Source organism: Bison bison, unplaced genomic scaffold (assembly GCF_000754665.1).
Source record: "Bison bison bison isolate TAMUID 2011002044 unplaced genomic scaffold, Bison_UMD1.0 scf7180017864519, whole genome shotgun sequence".
Taxonomy (NCBI): Eukaryota; Metazoa; Chordata; class Mammalia; order Artiodactyla; family Bovidae; genus Bison; species Bison bison.
In genome coordinates this window covers 2,160,112-2,178,975 of record NW_011495072.1, presented here as the reverse complement: position 1 = coordinate 2,178,975, position 18,864 = coordinate 2,160,112, and the positions used below count along the sequence as shown (strand labels likewise).

Genomic DNA, 18,864 nt, shown 5'->3' with positions numbered 1-18,864 from the left:
GGCTTTCTCAGGAATACCTAGCAATTTTCCTTAGAGCTACCCTCCTATTAAATACACTTTGGACAAGATGATTATAACAAGCGTTTAGGGCAATCTTTAAAACGTTTTAGATTCTTTGCACAGTGTTTGGCTTATAGTAGGCATGCAATAATTATGTAGGGGAAGAGTCCTGAGATTCAGCGATTCTATATTTTAAAAATTAATGTCTGGGGACAGACATATCCTTAGGATACAGAAAGAAGTGGGGCTTCCCAGGTGGCACTAATGGTAAAAGAACCTGCATGCCAACGCCAATGCAGGAGACACAAGAGACGCAGGTTTGATCCCTGGGTCAGGAAGATCTCCTGGAGAAAGAAATGGCAACACACTCCAGTATTGTTGCTTGGAGAATCCCATGAACAGAGGAGCCTGACAGGCTATAGTCCATGGGGTCGCAAAGAGTCGGACATGACTGAGCAACTTAGCACACAAAGCACACAGAAAGCAGTACCAGTAATACTGGATACTAATTACATGCAACTAATTTGAATAAATTGGCAAATGTGACCTTAGGGCCTCTTTCTGCTTTTCTCCTTCTCACTCCCACCCAATGAATCATACGCAGGCCAAGAGGGCTTGAATCTCTGCTCTTACTACCTCAATTTCTTCCTTGATTAGTGTGGGGGGCTGAAGACAGTTTCAGACTGAAGTCAGTGAAATGAAGCAGAACTATTTTTGTTTTATTCTGCCTACCCTTCTTAAATATCCAACTGTAAGCTTCTTCCAGAGAACCATGTCTTCTGCCATGACATCCCCCATTCCTAGCACTTTGCCCTGTACTCAGAAGGCGGCCAACAATGTGAGAAGCTCACCACCCCTCAAGCCCCCTCATGGGAGGTGAGCCTGTCAATCCAGCTCGCCCAGCAGATGCGCGCAGAGCTCTTGCCCTTGAGCCTACGGCCTCGGGCCAGGAAGGTTCTACTGTGCTGCTGTCAAGTTTTCCACTGTGTCCTCAGCTCGGCCCCAAATAGCTGGTGTTGCTGTCCTCACACTATTTTTAGTCATAGATCAGTTATCCCTGACACGCAGTGATGGGGATTAACAAAATGCACCCATATGCATCTCTGAAGGCTGAGCGTGTGTGTCTCCAGCCCAAAGTAGTCTTGGGCAGTTCTGGGTAGGATTAGCAGGCTTAGGGTTTTTTTGTTTTTTGTTTTTTTTAATTGTCTCTTTCTACTGCCCCTGGCAGAGAGATCCTGGCCAGAACCAGTCCTAAATTGTTTTAAAAATTTGGTAGGACAGTATTCTAAACTGCACATCAGATCTCCACTTTGCCACCTTCGGTACTTGTGGCCCCTGTTGGTATTTGGGTGAGGTTTTCCTTCTGCCCAGGGGAAGGGGCCTGTTGAACTCCATCCTGTTTTTATGAGAACACAGAGTAATAGGTCAGGCAGTGGGGATGTCCCCACCAATCTCTCATGTGGCGAAGGTTCCACATGCCTGGGGCAGGGAATTTCAAAATGCCCCATGCCAGCTGGGATGGCTGTACATGACAGAGTGAACACCATCATAATCACATCATGTCCTGAAACTTCAGCCCTGATTACTCTGATCTTTATCCTCTTTTGACCTGAGATGAATGCAAGGAATGGTCTTCAAATGACCCCGTTGTTTTCAAACTCTAGTACAGTGTTTGACTTGGACTTCCCCAGTGACAGAAAACCACACCAGCTGACTAGAGCCTGCTTGACTTATTTATTTAATTATGTTAATTTGGGGGGGTTGCTTCACTTCATCAAATGGCCCTTGATTTTTATATAACAGGGAGGTTAGGACATTCAAGACTTTATCTGAGTTTTTGTAAAATGATTTGTCTTACTTGAGAAATCCTTTCCTGCCTGCTGCTTACACAACTGTGTTTATTTCATGACCCTGTTGTTCTCTGTGGAGACTTTGTGGTCAGCTTAGAAATACTGGGCTGGGGGACAGGAGCCTGACATGACCGTCTCAGATCTTGCAAGTTATGCCAACATTATTTTAGGATCCTTATTCAGAGGGTTAGAATCTCTTGGGAGATCTCAAAAGCCAACCTGCCATTCTCCTGTCTGTGCAATTCCTTATTTGCTATGGTTGTCTAGGCTCCCCAGCAGGAAGGCAGCTCCAAACCATTGGAGCCAGTGGTTTTAGTTCTACTTGATTTTTATTCTTTTACCATCCTTTCCTCTGCCTCCTTCCTTAACTGTCCCCTCTGTCATGATTTCAAGGCTCTAGAAAAATTATTCATCGTCATCATGTAAATAACAACTACAACTACGTAAAGGAAAAAGAAGGGAAAAAAAACACCAAAATCTTTGTTGTTGTATTTTAATCAGGCAATAATTATTAATTGAGTACCTAGTATATGAATAGCAAAAATGGTTTTATATGCCTCCCCTCCATGAAAATTCTCTAAATGTAACTTTTTCTACCTTTATCTGTAGATGAGACCTTGCTCCATATCTGAGACAAATCTGGCATGGGATGAAAGGATGAATATTAGAACTTGCTTTAGGTCTCTCTTTTAGCATTAAATTAGAAAAAGCAACCTTTAATCTCTAGTGTACAAGCTTCTGCTGAGTGACTGTCCCCAAGTAAGCTGCGGCACTTCTTAGGAAGTTTCTGGACACAGTCTCAGCCTGGCCGCATGTTGCCCTTATTTACCAGGTCTCCAGGGTCTGACATCCTGATCCTTCCTACTGGCCATGACCATGGAAATACTTGGTGTATTAATTTCCTCAGTTCCCTGCTACCTGTTACCAAACCTCTCTAATAGCACCTGTCTGTTCACTTACTGACCCCTCCTCATCTATGCCTCCCTTGCTTGCAGAGCCTTTCAGAGCTCCCTCTTTTCTTCCTTCTGATCTCCTTATCTTCTAGGAGTTGGTTCCCCATTTTTTTATGTCCCCAGTTTAATATATCCTTGGTCTCACACATCTTTAGACCCACCAGTACACTTGGTCTTTACAACCCATTGAGTCCCCAGTTATGATATTAGACTACAATAGCTGTGGCGTTTTTAAAAATTATGGTGAACTTGTTTATTTTAAGGTGCTTGTGACCTAGATAGAAAGGGAAGATAATTCTATATGAAGATTGCATAGGACAACCGAGTACAAAATTTTTATTTTCTGCTTTAGGGTATTCCTATGAATGATTCATGCTGATGTTTGGCAGAAACCAACACAATATGGTAAAGTATTAACCTTCAATTAATGATAATTAAATTTAATTAAGAACACAAACAAACAAAAAGTTCAGAGAAGCAAGACCCTGGTGACAAGTAATGCAGTAGAAACAGGTTGAAGGAGCTGCATGGAAAGCAGGTTGGAACCTGAAGAATGGACAGATAGAGAGTAGAAGAAGGGTGGTCCCAACAGAGAAGAGCAGCATGAACTAAGGCAGAGAGAGGTGGGAACGGGAACAGTATGTTCAATATGTATGAAGAAATAGAGCTGGTTAGAACCAGGAATGAGTCCTGCAGTCACTGGTGAAAGGCCTCCGGGCTTTCACTTGGACATCTGAATGAGAGATGCCTCCTCTGTTTCTCTCATCAGAGTCTCCAGGACGAAAGAAATGCACAACACAGTCTTTTTTCCAGTTAGCATATTTGTTTCCTGTGTTCAGACATCCAGGCAGCACATTCTTTCAGGGAATTGTCTGTGAAAGCTGGGAGCAAGTGAGACCTACAGCCTTGGGTGGAGAGAGGCCCCTCAACTGCAGAGGCCTTGGGGGTTTCCTCAATTACGTAAACTCTTTTAGGTGAAGTTACTATTTTGTTAAACATATGAGACAAAAAGTGGGGGAGAGGCAACCTAGGTACTCAGCAGTAGAGAAAGGTTGAATAGATTTTGACCTTTCATGGGATGCAACATTATGTTGCCAAAGGTAGCGCAGTGCTAAGAATCCGCCTGCCAATGCAGGAGACACAAGAGATGCAGGTCCAATCCCTGGGTCTGGAAGATCCCTTGGAGAAGGAAATGGCAACCTACTCCAATATTCTCGCTTGGAAAACCCATAGACAGAGGAGCCTGGCGGGCTACAGTCCATAGGGTCACAAAGAGTTGGGCACAACCGAGTGACTAAGCAGAAATAATACTTAGCAAAAAAAATTTTTTTTTAATATACAGATATTTACTATAGTAAATGAAAAAAGCAGGATTCAAAAGTGTACACTCTGATTTCAACTTTGTGAATATTTCTATACGTTCGGTAGGACAGGTTAAAAATCAACTGAGCCTGACAGATTGCTCCCAGAGAGCATATGAAACGGAGCAAGAGGGTCTCAGGGACAGGATGCCCCACCTAAGGACTCTAGAGACCACAGCTGAGAGGAGAAAAATGACTGAGACTGTCTATCTTCATGGCTCAGATACTTGGCAGGCCAACAGTTCCTGGAGTTAAGGGTTTGAAGGAGAAAATGTTACTGCATCTGGGGCTAGATGTGATAACAAAACTCACCAGTTTTAATACAGGTTGACAAAAGGGAGCAGACCAAAGTATTTGGTTAGAGCTGAGAAACCTCTGGAAATGACGGAATTACCACTTAATAAGGAGCATTTGGAGTTGATTTGCTTTCTGAAATGTCACTGTACAGAGAAGCTTCCACCCATGCTCTAGCCAGGTACGCCCTGGACGGGAGATAGCCCTTGGGTCCTGGACAAGTTCCGTAAATCAGTGCTAAGTCATGTAATCAGCTGTCTCCATGGTGTTTGCACGATACCATCCCAGGAATCCAGGCCAGGATTTTCCTGTAAGCTAGGAGGGGTTTGGGTTTCCCAGGGAACTCGCTGTTCCCTCCGTTCCTCCCTGCTTAATGCCAGAGACATCGTCGTCTTCATTGTCTTTTATTGAGTGCCTACTATGTGTGAGGTACTTTACAGATATTATTTTTAATCTCCTCCACAATCCTATTGGATGGGCAGTATTACCCCAATTTTATAGATGATGGGATTGAGACACAGTATGCTCAAGTAACTTGCCAGAGGCATGCACTTAGTAAGTTTGAAACTAGATATCTGTTCTCTCCTTCCTGTGACACTTTTCAGCTTCTAATTTGCCACTTTGTGCATATATATGTGCGTGTTGTATGCATGTGAGTGAGAGACAGAGACACCTAGGTGTATTTTTGAGTTTGAGTGTTTCTAAATTGCACCCATTCCCTGGCACTGGTTTATTTCTCAAATGTTCTCTTCAACACACCTTAGTTCTTACTTGTCTTTGTTATAAGTCCAAGCCATAGGTGGAAACAGGATAAAAAAAATAATGGTAATTTTTGAAACTAAAATTTTGGTTAGAAAGCAAAATTGAGACTTCTAGTCTCAGGACAACAAAAAAGCTCGTATGTAAGTTGCTGCTGCTGCTAAGTCACTTCAGTCGTGTCCGATTCTATGCGACCCCATAGATGGCAGCCCACCAGGCTTCCCTGTCCCTGGGATTCTTCAGGCAAGAACACTGGAGTGGGTTGCCATTTCCTTCTCCAATGCAGGAAAGTGAAAAGAGAAAATGAAGTTGCTCAGTCGTGTACCACTTGTAGCGACCCCATGGACTGCAGCCCACCAGGCTCCTCCATGGGATTTTCCAGGCAAGAGTACTGGAGTGGGGTTCCATTGTCTTCTCCATGTATGTAAGTTAGGAGCAACCTAAAATTAACACCCAAGGTACAAAAAGCACACTTCAACAAAAATCCTCCACTTAATGTCTGGCAGAGCCCACACTCAGACCCTTTGATTCCACTGCTTCTCTGCTGTGCTAAGATTCATCACTTGGTGTTAGCCTTCCAGACTTAGAATCTGAAGTTGACTTTGTACTGATCTAGCCCTGCCTGATAACTGTGGATCCAGTAATACCGCATCCTTATGCTTCTCTCTTCCTTTTTTCAATAAATACACAGCTAAAGTCAGGCACCATTCTAGGGAACAGCAGGAAAAAAAAGATCACAATGAGTATGGTCCCTGCTATCACTGGGAAAAGAGACAAACGAGGAGTTAGGATACAGTGTGGTAAGCAATCTGATCAGGAAAGCAGAGGAACTCAGAGCAATAAATTTGGTCAGCAAAGGCTTCCTTGACCAAAATACCTCTGAAACTGAGACCTGCCAGACAGGGAGGCATGCTATGCCCATCTTAGCTCTGTCTTTGTCCACCACTTGTACAAGAGTGGCAGACAATCTATTGGGTTTGTTTTTAACTTTTTAAGTTGAGTAGCATTAGAGTTCAAGGAATATAAGAATTCCCCTGGTCTCTAAGAATTTCACAAAAACACTGAGATAAAGGGAAATTCCACAGAGGAATCATAGACCTCAGCTTGGAATTGCTACCTGGGGAAAGGAATGCAATACACATTTTCTAGAAAGATCTTGGGCCCATTGAGGGAAAGGCTGTGTGGTGTGGTTTTATTCTATACCGCATTGGGCTATACTTTTTCTGCAATAAAACCATAGCACTTGGTGTGTCAGACTGAGTCTAATTCAGAGATGTAACTATGACCTCAGCCATAGAAGAGGACTAGAAAAATAACCACAGGTTGACCTTGAAAAGAGCAGTACTGATTCAGGCATGGAATAAGGTTTAGCTTACAACAGCTTGTTAGAACCACTTAACATTATAAAGAAATTCTAGTTCAGGATACACAGTCTTCAAAGATAGCACCTGAGGATTTAGACACACTAAATATTTGAGCCTTGGTCTAATTCCAGGGTCAGTATTAGGATGAGATGGACCGGCTTTAGGTTCATGGGGATTTCAAACGCACGGCCTGTTACTAAGAGTCTAATTATATAAGAAACTCCATATTAACATAAAGCTCTAGATTAATTGGCAGGGCTTCAAAACCGATGTTATTATTGAACTCTTTCCTAATTATACAAGTTTATCATTTCACAAAGTTCTTTTACTTTCCTTCTTCTTTCTCTCCCTCTTTTCTCCTTTTAAGTAATAGTACATAAGAATATATCCCATAAGTTGAATGCTTAGTATGGGGTGGGCCAGAAAGTATGTGTGGGTTTTTCCTGGAATGAACTTTTCGGCCAACCTAATATTTGCCACCCATTGTAACAGGAGCTAAGGCTCCCTTTATTACATAAACCGCTTAATTATTCTATGGAGTAGATATTATTTCACTGATTTTAAAGATGAGGAAACTGAGATTTAAAGGAGGATAATTAACATGTTCATTATAAATGGACACACAGATCATCACACAAATGGAAATTGTCTGAACTAGGATTTAAACCCATTTTGTCTGAACTCTCAAGTCTGTGCTATTACTGTCTGTGGTTGAGCAATTAAAATATACATGCTGGCCATAATGTCTGCCTGCCACCCCTGTGCCTTCTCCACAGGAAGCTGGGATCTAGCTTTCTTAGTTCTCCTCTTTGCTGATTCTCCTCTAAGCACAGCCAGAGCATGTGGTAGGATGTCAATAAATGAGGAAAGGCCTGGTCTAAATTTATCCCTGCCACACAAATCGCGAGACTTTGTATCACTCTTATAAGGACAGGTCTTGCTCCTGTCTGAGGCCTGAGCACCCATAACAGAGAGCTCCCTGTCACTGTGACAATAGGAGGCCATGGAAAGGAAAGCCGTAAATTAGGCCAGGGGAGCAGGGCAGAGGAAAATAGATACAAACTGCTGACAAGATTAATATGCAGTTGACGGGGTGTGCTTTCACACCCGAGTGCCAACAAATAAACACAATTCAGAAGGCTCATCCCTGCCTTACCAGAGGAGGCAGATTCCCGAGCCAAAGAAAGGGAGCAAATGAGCAAGAGGAAGAGCGGAGAGGCCTGTGGGTGCACAGGGCTTGGTTTGCCAGGAATTCCTCTACATCGTCAGACAGCTGAGGGATGATGCAAGCAGCAGGCCCTGATGACACATTTTCTGACCAAAACCAGGGAAAGGAGAAACAGGGCCAGGCCCCGCAGGGGAGATGGGTTTGAGGACAGCGAGTGCAAGCTGAAGATCAGTGCCTTCCTTGGGTACAGCCTGCCTGGTGCGCCAGCTACGTTAGGTGTCATTCCTCACAGGAGTCAGCAGAACTGCCGGGCCTTTGGTTAGACTCCCGATGGGCTGTCCCACTTCCTGTGGTAATGAATGGGACCTCAGTAAGACTTCGGAGATGAGAATCAATTCTTCTATTTTTTATTAGGTTGAACCATATGAAACTGCCATTTTTGAAGGTCAAGCGTACTTGAATATTGGCACTTTCATATGGCTCAAGATAAGAGTAAAGGCAGAGATAGTTTTCAAATGCAGGGATCAATTTTATAATAAAACAAAATCAATTTTATAATAAAATTGAGGCTCTTCAACCATGCATTGCTAGGGTATAGGACTGACTAATTTAAAGCAATGGTTATTTTATTTAAAAAATAAAGTTAAGGCTCTTAACCATTGTGCTATACAGTACTGTTTTTTAGGTAATTCTTCTTTGAACATAAAATCTAGACATGAAGCTTGGCCTAAAAGAAATTTCATGATCTGATCTTTTCTTAGGTGGCTAATTTCTTCCTCTGAAGTAAGACTAAACTTCTGGCTATTCAAATATTACTTCAGGTTACTAATTCTTTACACACACTCTTGCTTCTTTCTGGAATACTCACACCAGCCCACTCTTTTCTCCCTCGTGTATCATTCCATCTTTCAGGCCTTTGCTATCATGGCAGTTATTAGGCTATATTGCGACCTCCATGCGGTAAGGAACTGTTGGTCAGAGTTCAGTTAAAGGCCTGGAACAGAGATGGATAGATGAGTAAATGGATGAGTTTACTCACTCGAGTTACATGTACCCATACCCTTCAGCACACACACACACACACACACACACACACACGCACACACATATACACACTCTTTCTAGGGCTAACTTGCTATTCCAAATTAAATAATTCTCTATCTCATCACGTGGATGTCCAGTTTCAGAAAACCTCTTGACCCTGGCTAACACTCTGTTACAGAGTTAGGTGATGCATAGAACATAAGCCAAGAACACAAGTTAGAAAATTCATGAACATTCAAACATACCCTGAGGACCTAGCTTAGCTCTTGGTTTTACATACAATACAGTAAGTTTCTCATTTTTGCACTCGATTTCTCCTGTGGAGCCTGGCTTTCACTGGCGGAATTTTCCACAAGTACCACTAACATAAACAAATAAAACCTTTTGGGGGCATTTTACCAGAACTTGTTACAGATTCTGATGCCGGTTAGAGATAATGGAGCTGTTATTGCCGGTGATTAGGAAAAGCTCAAACTATTTTATAAGCTTTACGTAGTGGGATTTATATAACATCTTTCCCCTGAAGAGAAATTATGGAATAAAATGGCTTCATAGCAGCTAATCATTTATTTCCAAGGGTCATAGTTGCCCTCTCTTGTTTCTGCTAACCCAAGATGACATAGGTCTGTGCTATGCAGAGAGAAGATTTTTTAAACTATACATGCTATACAAACATTCATCGAAACTGAGCAAAGGAGGTGTTAATGAGTTCCCTGACAGTGGAAGCCCAGGATCAGATGCTGGGTATTATCTGTCAGCCATGTTGGGATAGGCACTTCTGGAATAAAACACATCTAAGAGTCCTTACCACCACAAGATTTTATGATTCTATAGTCATAAACTCTACATCCACCCAGTTTTTGCTCTTAGCTTGGCATGTAATTTTAATGTAAAGATAGAATATACACATATGCATTTAAATAGAATCACATTTAAATGTTATTTTCAAACATTTTAATCATGAATGTATCTCCATGTATATTTATTCCACAATTTTATTTTTAATGGACTTATAGTATTCCAATGTATTTCATAATTTAACTAAGATCCTGATTTTTAACAGAAGAGTTTTCCCCTAATTTTTGATATTATTGGTAGCATCAATGAATACCTCTGTCTATATTTTTGTGAATATGCTTATTTATTCAAATTGTGGAGTCAAAGTGTGTCACATTTTTCAGGGTTTTTATGTCTATAAAGATAGTGTCTTTCAGAAACACTGTATAATTTATATCCCACCAGAGGTCACACCATGACTGCTGCTGATGACTTTCTGGCAATATAAACTATCACATGAGAAGTCCCAGGAGACTGAGACTGTATTAGACCCTGTATTAGATCCTCTCTAGGACAGTCTCTTTACCTGCAGGAGACACATCATTCATTATACACAGACTTAAAAGTTAGAATTTGGTTCAAACTCTGCCTCCACCATCTATTAGTTCAACAATTTTAAGTGAGCTACTTAACCTCCCCTAACTTGATTTATCAACTATAAAAAGGCAGATATCTACCTGGCAGGGTATTTTTCGTGAAGGCGATATAGAAAAGGGCTTAACACAGCAGCAGACGTATAGTAGTTATTTTCAAATCATTAGTCAATATTTTATTACACTGTGTCTAGTCATTTGCTTCGTGTAACAACCCACTTTCCTTACAGTGAATGGAAGCATGAGGAGGGACGAGAAGGGAGAAAGGGAGATGAAGGACTTCGGCTGTTCCAGAAAGAGTTTTTAGGGTGTGGAAATATGTCTTGATCTTGTTGGGCAGCCTCTGCCCTGTAAGCTCTACCTTTCCCTCTAGAATTCACAGCAGTTGGGGAAAACCCTCCACCTGCCAGTGTCGCTTGGGGTTTCACCGGTTTTGCAAGCTTTCTGCTTGTCGCCTCTCCTAGCTCTGAAGGCAGCTCTACTGACCTTGAGGGTCCAGGACATGGTGTTGATCCCAGGAAAGACAGTAATAGTTTTGTTGACAGATACTTTTCAACAGCTGTATGGTATCTGGGAGGCTGAGAGAAGAGGTGGGGGGGAGAATGACTCAGGGTTAACCCCTTCTTGGCCCCAACAGTATTCCCTTCATCAGAAACCCTTACCCTGATGGAATTTTCTTTGACTCTGAGAACTGGATTTTTTTATTTTATTTTATTTTTAAATTTTACATAATTGTATTAGTTTTGCCAAATATCAAAATGAATCCACCACAGGTATACATGTGTTCCCCATCCTGAACCCTCCTCCCTCCTCCCTCCCCATACCATCCCTCTGGGTCATCCCAGTGCACTAGCCCCAAGCATCCAGTATCGTGCATCGAACCTATTTTTAAAAAACAGACCCTCTTAGTAATTTTGTTACAAAAGCAATGTTTATGATTCAGAAACATATGACACAAAATGTTAAAGCATCTGAAAGCACTGCACTTGGTAGAATACAGGATAAGGGGCTGTTCTGAGAATGAGACGACCCTGAAATGCCCTGGGATTCTAGCATCGTGCATCTTCAAGGCATATTTGAGCTGCAGAAGATGAGATATGGGTCCTTAATTGGGGAGCGAGAACATAATTTATTCTGTCAAATTTCATTCCAGTGTTCATAGCAGTTAATATTCACATGTGGTTTACATAGTTATTTTCCTATCTTTTAACCATGTGGTATCATAGCCAAGGCCTCTTTTTAAAAAGTATTAGAGTGCTTTAAATGCAAAACATTTTAAGTGCTAATCCACTGGGACCTTTTATAATGTTGAGGGATAAGGCAAACAACCCTTTGCAAGCTGACTCTCATGTCAGACTTTGCCTTCCTGCTTTGTGTATTTTAAGGGCAAACTTATCTAGAATGTCTGAGTCAGTGTACTAAATTAGATATGTAATAATACGTTCTATGGAAAATTAGTCTATTTCATAGCAAAAATTCTCAGTAAAACTACAACTATATTCATTTGGTTTTTACATACAGTCACTAAGAATTTAGTGAAAGGCACAACTGAAGCATTCTAGGGAACACTAAGCACTAATCACCTGTTAGGATCCCTGCCATTGAGAAATTGCTCCCCAGAGATGGAGCCCAAATCATTTAGAATTAGCTCTAACACAAGGCAGAAAATGATGATTCTCAAATAAATAACAAGCAATGGGAGGTCTCAGGAGATTGAGGTATCAAACAGGAAATACAGTTTAGGCTTTGTGATTAGATTTGGTTTTGGTGCCATGTTCTGTCCCTTGTTAGCTAGGTAACCTATATACTGTGTTTAATTTCTCTCAACTTTATTTGCCTTATCTGACAAATGAGCATACCTAACCTAGTATATCGGTGAAGCTTCTAGTAGAGTGCATCAACATCTGGTAGACTGAATATTTCATAAAGGATAGCTAACAGTGGCAGGTGAAATTAAAGGGGTATGGCATACAAGTACTTGATTTTGGAGAGATGTAAGATTTGAGCTGGACTTAGATGTGGGGAGAGGGCATTCCAGGGGGCAGGGATGGTATTACTGATGGTGTGGAACGGGATGACGGCACACTGAGCACCTTTAGAGATTGAGACTTAGACTGAGGGGCTGGAATACAGGGTGCACGGTTTGGCAAACTTACCCAATAGCACTCCAACCGATTTCATTACTGGGGATAGAAAGGTGATCTGAAGAGCTGATGAAGGACCCAGATTGTCAGGTGAAGAAGGGTAGGTGTTACTTGGTTGACAATGGGGAGCCTGCCTGTGCTTTAGGGGATTACTCTAGTGACCTGGAGGCTGGACTGTAGGTGGTGAGAAGAAAACTAAAGGCAGGGAATTCTAATAACAGCCAAAAGGTAAGCCAGAGGCTCTTTTTACTAAAGCAAAACAAGAAACATCACCTGTGGCTTGAAAGGGCTGACTTTCAAAGTAAGAGTCCGTAGGCTTTGTGCGATTTGCTCTTTGTTCTGATGGGGTCAATTATTTCCCCACAGTTATGCTGATTTCCTCCTTCTTCACTTCGCGTATCTTCCCATAGACAATCGCGTGTTCATGTTCTTACTTTGAAAAAAAGAGACACTGTTGTATAGAACAGTCTTTTGGACTCTGTGGGAGAGGGAGAGGGTGGGGTGATTTGGGAGAATGGCATTGAAACATGTATAATATCATATATGAAACGAGTCGCCAGTCCAGGTTCGATGCTCGATACTGGATGCTTGGGGCTGGTGCACAGGGATGACCCAGAGGGATGGTATGGGGAGGGAGGAGGGTGGAGGGTTCAGGATGGGGAACACATGTATACCTGTGGCAGACTCATTTTGATATATGGCAAAACCAATACAATATTGTAAAGTTAAAAAATAAAATAAAGTTAAAACACACACACACACAAAATAAAATAAATCCTCTTATAAGTGGTCAAAAAAAAATTCTTAAAAATAAAAAAACTTTGTCATTTTGAGAACACTGCTGCTAAGTCACTTCAGTCATGTCCGACTCTGTGTGACCCCATAGACAACAGCCCACCAGGCTTCCTCGTCCCTGGGATTTTCCAGGCAAGAACGTTGGAGTGGGTTGCCATTTCCTTCTCCAATGCATGAAAGTGAAAAGCGAAAGTGAAGTCGCTCAGTCGTGTCCAACTCTGTGCGACCCCATGGTCTGCCGCCTACCGGGCTCCTCCATGGGATTTTCCAGGCAAGAGTACTGGAGTGGGGTGCCATTGCCTTCTCTGCTTGAGAACACTACTAAGAAGCAAACTCTAGGCCACTGGAAACTGAGCCTGGCTTATCCCAGGTGGCTTATTGGAAATACAGAAACCTGAAACCTCTGATTTTGTAGGTCTGAGGTGAATCCAGGAAACTTCTTTTTCTGAAGGCTTCCCAGATGACTATGGTCAGCCAGGTTCCAGTCCCACTGTGCTAAATTTAAACTTGCTCAGCAAGCCTGTTTCTTAGTCATTTTGGAGTCTATAGGAACCTATCACATTATTGAGCCCCCAAAAGAGGTCCCATGAATATTTAGCACACAGAACTGAAGTGTTATAATGAGGGCAGAGACAGACACTCAACTTTAGGGAAATAATAGCTGCAAAATGCCTAGCTGGAACCCAGGGCAATCTTTGTAAAGAGCAATTTCAGCTTCTGTTCAGGCAGGGGGCAGGGCTGGAAGCCTAGAGCAGCACTTTCCTTGATTGATTGCCCTGTAACTTGAGGCCTGACTTTGACCTGAGGGTTAGAGCATTGAGTCTACCAACTTGCAAATTATTAAAATATTGTTAAGGGGCAGGCAGGTATTCTTATAGAACTGCATTCTTTTCAGTGAGAGGACTACAATCTGATCTCCAAAGTTAGTATATCCTTCATTAGTAATTAAAGAAATCTGAATGAAAATAGAGATACTTTTAAGTTAGTAAAAATATTTTTTTTTTAATGTTAAGAACCAAGCTATTAACACTGTGATGAGATCACAATGACCGAAACATTTTGAAGAGCAGTTTAGAATTTATATCAAGATCCCTAAATAACTCATTTCATTTGACTCAGTAATTTCATGCCCTGTAAATATACCTTAAAAGTTATCCAAAGTTCTAAAAAAAGATAATTGCACAAAGATGCTTATTGCAGAGTAATTTATAAATGTGAAGTAACTAAAAGTCCTACAATAAAGGAATAGTAAAGTAAATAAATTGATGAAATTTTAGGTAGTCATTAAAAAATGATGTGACCTTTGGTATATATCATCATGAGAAAAAGCTTATGATACAATGTAAATGAAATAAGTTAAATGAAAAAACTTTTATACATTAGAATTACAACTACATAAATAAGAAGCATGTTTATAGCAGACTGCAGGCGTGTACACAGAAATATTACCAGTGTTCAGATGGTGGGATTATGGGTTATTCTTTCTTCTCTTTCCTAAAATGTACAAGTGTTTGTAGTACTTTCATTCTTTAAAATTAAATATATTTACATATTCACAAAAAAATAGGAGATTGGATCACAGTCCCCCAGTGAGCCAGCAGTAAACTGAGGCAAGTATCTAGATAAGTCAGCAGAGTACAATTTCCCTCCCTCCATCCCTCAGGGACCACCACACTATTTTATGACGAATGGCATCTGGTTTTGTTATACCCATCTGAGTTTAAGAGGTCATTACATTTAAAAAAATTTTTTTGTTTTCTCTGTTGAAAGGTCTTTTCCTTCCTTACTTGAACATGAGACATATGCATTATCTGGATTAGTATCTAGATCTGGGTAGGCTTTTCAAAGACATCCAGGAGAAAGAAGCATCTGGGGCAAGTGTGCAACGTTAAATAAGGTCATGCTTGCTGTTGTTGGTGATCTCGCCCACATGACAAGGTCCTATTTTTAACTGAGACAATTGGTGAATGACTCAGGAAGACCTCTGAAGCCAAATGGCAGCTTGGAGGAATAGAACTGGCTATTAAGTGAGGTGAAAATAACTAATGCAATCAGCTGAAACGACCCATTTTCTGCTTTCAGTATACCTGGCAACCAGTGAATACCATAATAAACCCAGTTTAAAAAGGTCTCACTCTAGATACAGGTATGTTGCTAGTTAAGTACTTTTTTCTTTCTTGTTCAGAAAATAATACTGTGGGAAAATAATTTTGGAAAACGCTAAAAAATAAACATCCCTTTGGGATGTTTATAGTATAAATTTGTATAATAAAGATGGTTTTTGAATGGATTTCATTGCAGATTATTCATTTTTGTGGAGGTGGGAAGCAGTGGGGAGCAAAACGTATAGAATGCTCCAAGGAACACACTCTGGGAAACACTGATCTAGTGTGATCCCCTCATTTCACAGATGAGAGGAATAGAGACCTAGGGTGTTCCAATAACTTGCCCAAGAGCACCCAGCTGGTAAATACAAGAACTAGGGCTAGAACTCCATTACACTTATCCATACCACCAGGCTGGGTCTGTCATCTCACACAGACTGTGCTGTTACACAGAATCCACAGTAGATGGATCATTCGATCTACGATGGGTGTGACCACTAATGCTGCCACTATTCCTGGATTTAAATTTCTATTTAAAATCTTTATAGTCTCTGCAGTTCTCAAAAGTCCCATCTGCCACAAACATAATTTGTTACTCTTTGAACAGGAGGTGCTTTCCACAGACAGGTCATTGTATTATTATTATTATTAAGGCCCTATGGCGGGTGAAGCCCAGAACTGGGACTTGAGACAGAGCTTTAAGTGCCACATTGAGCTTTCTTTCTGAGCTAATTTTAAAAGCAGTGAACCCCTTTGTAGTAATTAAGGGAATTTCAGACTAGGGTTGGCCAGGAGAGGAGACCTGTCTGTCTTAAACCTAGGTGAAGTGATCCCATAGAGCGGGAGGGGAAGAGGCCATACCTATTGCTGCATAATGGTAACCAAGGAAATTTAACTCTGAAAAAGCACTTTAACTGTGTTATCTCAAAGACTGCTTTAAATATCCAAAGTGTAGTTTCACTGTAGTGAGTCAGATGTGGGATCTTGTGTCTAGAACACTCTCTCCTTACATCCCCGTTAAGTCCATACTGTGTCACTTTTTCTTCAAAATCCCGGGCAGTGTGGCAGAGCTCACAGGTTTGAGGGGTAGTTGAGACAGCAGTGTTGTCAATCTCCCGTTGGTTTGCTTTGGAAAGAGACAGCTTCAAGGGCAAACTCCACGGCGCAGCGTCTCAGCAAGGGCTTTGGGTTAGGGCTTAGGAAGGTCACATGTCTGACTTTCAGAGAGGGGGAAAAAGCTGAAAATCAGCTCAATAACTCAGCTGTAAGAGGAGTGGCTGCTTCTAGGCAGTAAGTTGTAGGGGCTGGGGTGCTTGGGGGTGGGGAGCACTCTTAATTTAGGTCTAGAGTCATCGTTATGTATTAAGTGCCTGTAGACTTTTGTCTAAATTTTAATAAGCTACCTATATGTTTGGCTGAGTTGATTGAATCCACCTGAATAATTTCCTGCCTATTTCAGCAGCATTAATCATATGTACTGTTTCCTGACACTTTTACTAATGTGGTATAGGACATGGACAAAAGCTGTAGTTTCATTCTTTTTGCTGTGCCTAAAATATCCATATATACTCATACAGATGACTGGCACTTGAAATAGAGAAGAAAGTATATATTTCTATTTTAAATGGCCAAGATGTAGGTGAACTCTACCATGAGGCACTGAGAAAAAGCATTAATTGAATAATCGAATTGCATGAGAGCAATCAAAAGATGTACCTCTTGGTCTTCATAAAAGCCCAATAAGGGAACAGATAAAGCTCAGAGAGACCAAATAACTTTTCTCAAGGTTACATAAATAATAAAGGTGACTTTGGAATTCAAATCCAGTCTGAAATTTTTCCCTGCACCAAACTCTATGAAAATTAAACTCTCCTGAGCTCAGCTTTCATCTGTTAGTGAAGATTCTGCAGACACTTCAGAAATGCTCAGGACCTCAGATGATTGCTCCAAATGTTAAGTATTATAGATGTATTCACATACACACCTTTACATATAATATGTATTGTATGATATTGTATTTGTAGCATAAAAATGTCTGTTATTTACTTTCATTAACAGAAATTTGTATTATAAAGAATTTTCAGCATGGATAAAATTCTGGATGGTTTATCCCAGGTGAATAAAGGTACAGTACTAACTCAGAACTTGATAGCCTTTAAAAGTCAACGTGAGACCCTTGCCTTCATTTGTAAGGTTAGGATAACAATATTTGACCCTATTTGTGATGACACAGTGAGGGATGTTATTAAAGGACTTTGGGCTCACATGAAAACAAACAAATTTGTGATGATAAAAGCATCCCATGAGTTTGTCAAGGGATCAGTTTTTGCAAATTTCCCAACCTGGTTAACTTCTTAGGAGTCATGAAAAATGCATATAAAAATGGGGATTAACATTTTGAATGTGTCTGTAGAAATACTTCGTATGGGAAAACGTCTTAGTGGTTTTATTATGTTGAATAAGGCCAAAGAAGGATTATTTTTACATAAAGCCTCTCACCTAACTAGGACCACCTGGTGTACAATTGTGTCCCATAAACCAGTGATGTCCCAAATCCCCTTCCAAAACAAAAGTCACATTGCTGAGATTAATTTCGTTCTAATTGGAAGGCACAGTCAGTTCTCCTTTCATACTCTGGGGGGCTGCATGCTGCAATCTTTAAAATGTACAAGCCCAGCCACTGTTTGGCCACTTAACTTTCCACTGTCTTTCTTTCCTTTTTCTAGCTCGTAAAGTGATTAGGTGTCTTACCAATGGGTTGAGCTTCTCAAAGAGGAGTCTCTATGCATACTGACAGCTAGTATGCGTAGCTGGTGAAGAGACTTCAATTTTACTGATGGATTTCTTGTAAATAGCTACTAGCTACTGTGTATTTCTTGGCATAAAGTGCCACAGGCATTATTAGAAATTACAAATTAGAGGTTTATCTGAGGTTTCTCTTCATGAACAAAATACTCAATTAGATGATTCTTTAAGCAGTTAAAAATCTCATAGTTTCCTTTGTACATGTGATCAAAATTATGTGTACTCTATCGAAAAATGCAGGTACACACATTTTCAGGTGATCCTTATTCTTCTGAGAGCCCATCACTCCATTAACTATTGAGAATTCCTGCTTTACAATGCCTACGCATACACACAGCAATACTGTTATCAATAACTAACATTTACACATATTAAACTTGGCATAATTGGTAAAACAGTCAACATCAAAGATCTAAATGTTTACATACGTATACCTATGGCTGCTATATGTTGCTGTTTGGCAGAAACCAACACAATACTGCAAAGCAATGATTCTTTCAATTAAAATAAATTAATTTAAAAAAAGCAAACAAGAATAAACAAATGGGAACTAACCAAACTTAAATGTTTTTGCATAGCAAAGGAAACCATAAACAAAATGAAAAGATAACCAATGGATTGGAAGGAAATATTTACAAATGACGCAACTGACAAGGGGTTAATTTCCAAAATATATAAACAGCTCATGCTGCTGCTGCTGCTGCTAAGTCGCTTCAGTCGTGTCCGACTCTGTGCAACCCTAGAGACGGCAGCCCACCAGGCTCCCCCCTCCCTGGGATTCTCCAGGCAAGA

The 18,864-nt window shown here is 40.8% G+C and overlaps 1 long non-coding RNA gene across 1 annotated transcript in view; it reads right to left on the bottom strand.

The window, feature by feature from the left end:
• Nucleotides 1–8,513: 8,513 nt before the first annotated feature.
• The window catches only part of LOC104981549, an 11,388-nt gene continuing 1,037 nt past the window's right edge, over nt 8,514–18,864 (bottom strand). Inside the window, exons 2-4 of the long non-coding RNA XR_824377.1 lie at nt 12,641–12,800; nt 10,710–10,801; nt 8,514–8,743 (exon numbers count right to left, since the gene is read on the bottom strand). This is a non-coding gene — a long non-coding RNA (uncharacterized LOC104981549). The remainder of the gene's footprint in view (nt 8,744–10,709; nt 10,802–12,640; nt 12,801–18,864) is intronic.